Source organism: Acanthopagrus latus, chromosome 4 (assembly GCF_904848185.1).
Source record: "Acanthopagrus latus isolate v.2019 chromosome 4, fAcaLat1.1, whole genome shotgun sequence".
In the NCBI taxonomy this organism is placed as follows: Eukaryota; Metazoa; Chordata; class Actinopteri; order Spariformes; family Sparidae; genus Acanthopagrus; species Acanthopagrus latus.
Window position 1 is genome coordinate 17,305,838 of NC_051042.1, and position 6,439 is coordinate 17,312,276.

The window sequence follows — 6,439 nt, forward strand, 5'->3', positions numbered from 1 at the left end:
TGTTCTCATCACAGCCAATCAGAGCTGGAGCCTATAAAAACCTGTGACCACTCCAGAGTCATAAGACGCAGGACTGAATGATTGTACCCTTTCCGACTAAAGACAAAAGCCAGATGTTAGTGGATGTTAGTTTTTACTGGCTCTGATCAGCTTTGATGGAAATGTTACACCACGCTGAATTCAATCATTTCCACCACTTTTCTGGCAAATAACAAAGGCAAACTCATGTAATGGCAGTGAGAAAGGACAGCCAGTTTATCGTTATTCCTAAGAATAATAATAAACCTGCATGTACGCATTTATTTTGGTGTAAAAGTGTTGTATGTTGTTCTGTTAAAATATAAAACTCACCAAAACCCCTTAAAAATAGCAGCACTAGTGTTGTGGATGCTGCTCCTCTGTGGCATTAATCATACCTCAGAAAACACTCAGCGTTCCTGCTCCCTTTGGCATGAATCACCTCTCATACAGCTTCAGCCATGAGGACTGCTGGGCTGTGAATTGACAAGATCTGGCTCTTAATGTTGAATGACTTAAAAAATGTAATTGTATCTGCTGGAAGAGTTACCGCCCTGTGATCCTATACATCAGCATTTTATTGGTAGCCTCCCTCTCTGAGAATTGGTGATACATCATTTGTGTTTGTCCGCTGAGTGTGTGTGCATCTGTGTTTGTGTGTGTGTGTGTGTGTCACTCCCCCTCTATGGGCCCCACATGCAGCAGCAGCAGCAGCAGCAGCATGGGCCTGACTCAACCGATTTTCCACAGATTGTTTGCTACATCACTGCAGATGCAAAAAGCGACAAAGCAGCATTATACCTGTTATTTCGGTGGAGTGAGGCTGTAAACGAGTATGGACATTCTCAGGACACAATAATATGTGCCTCAAATCTTTCACTTGGAGGGTGCACAGGCACCAGATTTGGCCTCTGGAGCCTACGCTGAATGGATCACCATTTTTTAATAGAGCAAAATGTAAACTTAGGTTGAGTCAGGGGAATCTTTTAAAGGAAACTGAGTTGCTCACCACTTAAACTTTAACATCGACCTGCCATTGGTGAGTGATGGTAACTTTAAAAGACAATTTATTTAGTCAAGTGTTATGTTTCAAGCAACCTAAATTTCCTCTATATACAGAGTGCATTAAAGGAGACCTATTATACTTTTTCATTTTTGTCCTTTCGTTCAAAATGACGAAAAAAACATGTCTCCTCTCATGCTTCTTGTGCATGTTAAACATCTTGAAAGTTGAAAAAGTCAAAGTCCGCACCAGCAGACGCTCCTCTCCTACAGAAAATATTGCTCCTGAAACGCCTCGTCAGTAGTCCTGCCTTTAATTCCATGACTAGTTTGGCTGGCAAGAATTGATTTAACGCGATCTAACACTTTGTTGTTAGTGTTGCTAGCTCATGCGTGTGTGAGATGACCAATCAGAGGAGACTGGGTATTCAGGGTGTTTGGCCTTAAAGAGACAGGAGCTCAAATAGAGCGTTTCTGACAGAGGGGGACTAGAGAGCTGCAGCACTGGATTCTATGAGAAAACTGATGGGTTTTTTTGAGCATTAAAGCATGTAAACCTATTCTAGTTACATCACCTTCCATTAGTGAGCGACTTAAGTAACTTTAAAAGAGGACTGGTTTGGTTGTGTGCTACGTTTCAGTGTACATTAAAATTAAATTATACATCTTGCATTCAATTTCTTTGGTTAGCTGTTTTGATTCTGTTCACCAGGGAACATCGAGGATGCACAGATTCCCAAAATCTAATTTAAAAATGCCATAAATGTACCTGAATCACCACCAGACTACAGTGACAGATGGAGAAAGGGAGCTAATTAAAATATGGGAAGAATCACCAGGAAACAACAATCAGCCTGGAAAGAAAAAGTGGTCCCTGTTTTCCTGTTGACTCTGATCTTGGGCCAAATCTAACAGATGGAAGAATAGACAAGGTGCTGGCCTGCTTCACAGAAGGGAGGGATGTCTGGACAGGATTTAAGATCCATTCAGGTGAAAGGCACGGGGTCATCATCGGCTTGAGCCTACTGGGACACGCCTCTGAGATCACTATGACCACATTACTCAAAATAGCCCGGCTGGTCTGGAGCGTTCTTCAAAATCCAGCTGGTCGAGCCCAACCCAGCAGAGATGTGGGACTGCAGAACAGTCGGACAGTCTCTCAAACAGGAATGACGGTTAGCTGCCTCTGCTGCAGGCCAAAGTGTCAGGATTAGCTGTGACTCCTTTAGCACAGCTTTAAATCTAATTAGGCTATATGTCTCATTGCTACAGTTAGCCTGTTAGTTCCACTTCAGCAACAACATTACTACATTCTCTTTGAGTTCTTCCATTTAATGCTACTTGTCCCTCTGCCCCAGTATGTTTCAGAGGAAAATATTCTGATTTTTTACTTTCTTACATCATTTGACAGCTTCAGTTTATAGTTTATTAGCAGATTCCGTTCAGTGATGGAAACATAACTACTTTTACCAAAGTGCCATATGTAAGATTAAAACCATGTAAACTTCTGTTTTCTGGCCTCTGACGACAGACAAAAAGTAGTTGAGGCCTTTTGTCACGTTTCAGATGGCCAAAGAGACATTTCCCCTGTAAATTTCACAAATGAAGTCAAGGGAAGTCAATTTTTTGGATGGCCAAAAATCACAAATCACAATGGCTCAGTGGGCTTTACAATCTGTACAATGTAGGACATCCTCTGTCCTTAGATCCTTGATTCAAGTAAGAAAAGAAAAAAAAGCCCTTTGTAGCAGCGGGGAAAAAACATGGAAGGAACCTCAGGAAGAGCCACAGAGGAGGAACCCTTCTCTCAGACAAAACCAGACCAACAAAAACACACCATACCGACTACAATAACAAAATATCGGATACAAGTAGATTATATAAAATATATGTGAAGAGTGTGGATCCAGGAGGGAGATTGAGCAGGCTGAGGTGTCGCCAAGGAGTGCAGATTTGCATAGCAGAGCTTTGTTTTTTCCTCTTTACACTCCCATTAATCATCTCACATTTATCTAGTTAGACTGACGAGTGTATATAAAACACTCAACTCAGCTACAGCGCTAAAATGTCGACTTATAATATCATACATGATAATATAATTAAGTACACTTCTATACTTTGATTTACATGAATCTGAAATGACTTTTTACTTGTTACATTGTTGGATCAGCACTTTCGCTGAAGGATCTGAACTCTTCTTCCGCCGTTGCAGACGATGAATGCAAATTATAGATTAGGAGCCTTCTAATCAGTGAGCTCATCCCATTTCGATCAGTCACACCCAATCGAAAAGCCCTCCTTTCACCTTTCACCTCTCTCAGCCAGCAGACTCTGCAGTGGCAGTCAAATGATTAATTTGGTTTATCCAACTTTGCTTTCTTCCTTCATGTGGCTTGCCTTGAGCCAGGGTAGTAATGGGATTACTTAAGAATAAACCACCCCAGCAGCATCTAAAGTAGTTCACATTAACCTCGCCTTTACAAGCTGCAGCATAAAAGTGATACTTACACATTGATGCATCCTTGATTAGGGGATAATCCAATAATAATATGCATGAGCACTTTTACTCTTGGCACTTTTTTTGTTTTTGAATGAATGCCTTGAATGTGTATTGACTTTTCCTTAGGAAAAACATCAGAGTACTTTGTCCACCACCGACTGAATGAGCATATTGTGCCCATGGTGCACATTGGTGACGCTGTTAACACCAGGGAGCCTTTGACTATCTCCTTTAAAGCTATTTTCATAGATAATAACCATGGTATTACCCATGTTGTATAAATAGCCCTCTAGACGGGTTTATTTGGAGGGAAAACTTGGTGATAGCGGCGTGGAAAACAATGATAATGTAGGCCCTTTATGTTGGCCACATCCTGTCAGCTGCGGCCAGGGAGCAAGATGGGAACATGGCTCCAAATTCATTTAAAGCTGATTTCTCTCAAGGGGGCCCACTGAGAACTCTCCTCTGGACTGAAACTTTGCATGTAGCACCATTCAAATCGCCATAACGTGACAGTACAATGCGAGAATCAAGGGGTTGCCTCTATCATGACACGCCAACCAAAGCAGAGTCATATCTGCAAGCAAAAGCAGGAGGAGGAGGAGGAGGAAAGTGCTGTTTCTGTAGCTGAATTGCGTCGCATAGGGAAATAACGCTTTAAAGACGTTTATGAAAGGCATTTATTTCAGTTAGGCTCAAGTGGCTACGCCCTGTGGTAAACCACAAGCCTGTGTGTGTGTGTGTGAGTGTGTGTGCGCGCGTGTAACTGTAAGTGCGTTTGATGGCATCAAACAAAGAAACAGAGAAGCCCATCATATTCTGAAGGTTATCTCAAGCAAAGGAGTGAACGAGGATGTCAAACTATGCGTCCAAGCGGGAGCACGGAAGCCAACAAAGCTTGTGCATATGTTCTTGTGTGTGAGATTGCAGAATGCAGAGCCACTGACAGAAAGAGGAAGAGTAGGCAGATGCTGATTCTAAGCAGATTAGTGAAAGGATGCGCACTGTTGTTTTATTACTGACGAGCCAGCCACCGGTGCAGGGTTCGAGGGCGTTGGCAGACTTTAAATAACTGTCGACTTACACATGTAATGACCAATCCTCCCTCTGTGGCTTGTGTGTGTTTTCTCTTCATTTTTTTTTTTTTTTTTTTTTTTAATAATACAAGCACACACTGTTACGTACAGTACATACATGAGAGACAAAGAGTACTGAGTTGAACAGATGGCGACTGACATGTGCAAAGTTAATCCTGGTATTATGGGGAGGAAAAAAACAAAACAAAACAAAGACAATCTCTATGAATAGAGCATGAATCAATTCTTACAGGAATGCATGCGGGCACAACAAAACTCCAGCACAAGTTTAATTCAACATTTCTGGCTGCACAGTCATCTCTGATACACCCAGCCCACATGAACAGAACATCCGCGTTGATCGGATTTGTTGAATTTTTTATTTGATTGTCTCCACCTTCCTCCGTCCTCTGCACTGCATCTTCGGGAAATTGCAATACAAGAAGCAATGCTGGATGAAGAAGTGGGGTCACGGAGAAACAAACGAGCAACACATGCGGTCATGTTGACAATGCAACCAAACATTTACCCAGGCATAAACTTTTGTTCATCTGCCACAGTCTCTGGCTGTGAATTAGTCGAAAAAGATACAGGAGCCAGAGGCGATCTGTAGTAGATAATAATAGAAAGGAGGAAGTGAACATGAGGCGGTGGGGCTACATATGTGTGTGTGTGTACTGAGCAGATCTGACCCGAGACACGGGTCAGCTAAGCAACTGCTCACAGCGCCTCTCTGTGAATTACACCACAAATACGTCTCTCAAAAATGTAAACCTTCTCGATGCTAAGAAAACATCTGCGTTCATGTTCGCCTGCTTTATCGTCCAGACAGTTTGGAGGGTTTTATGAGCCTGAGAGGTGTCGTCTCGCGTCACGGAGGAGTTTGTAACCACTGAATGCATTAAAAACCTTAAAAGTATGTAAGATTTTATGCTGAATCAAACAAGGACACGCAGATGATAAATTGGCGTGCTATTGTTTAATTTTCTTAAAACAGTTTCTCCTTTTCTCTGACTAAACCACAAATTGATTCATTCTGAGCAGCAGCTACTCCAAACTGTGCCCTGAGTGACTTCTGAGTCAGGCCTTCAGAGCAAAACAACACAATTACCAGCAATCAGACACCCACAGTCACACAACTATCAGTACTATAGCGCCACCCAGTGTTCACTCATCAGCCAGTGAGCACAGCAACAAGATTCACAAAGGAAAACCAAGGAGGAACCCAAAATCACGAGGTACAGCTGTAGTCAAATCTGTGCAAAATAGCCTCTTTGGAATGTGTTATCTAATCACCCTGTACACATTTATTATCATCTACAAATGCCAAAAACAAAATTAGAATTGAGAATCGGCTGTTTTGTTCTGCACATTGCACATTTGCATGTTAAACATTTTATTATATATTGCGCAAGATATGTACATACAAGGACAGTTACTGTTTATAGTGTGTTTATCTTTTATTCCAACAATTATATTTTCTGTTCCAATTGTTATTTCATTCTTTCCAATATCTCTTTATTATTGTCTCTATTTTTTGAGACTGACTCTTGTGTACTGCTACTTATTTCCCTCTGCACTGCTGTGTTACCTGCAAATTTTTCCCAAGGGGGATCAATCAAGGGACATCTTATCTTATCTATCTTATCTTAATACAGACAATGGCAACAGCAACACACAAACAAAAAGCAAGTACGGGGGTGTTGGCACCATGCACTGTATGCCAGAGAAATGTTATGGCAGTCTGTGTTTGTGGCTCCTGTGTGTGTAGGTGTTTGTTTTTGTAACTATCTTGTGTTTTTCTATTTATCATCTAAACTTTAGGCATATGCAGTGTTACAAA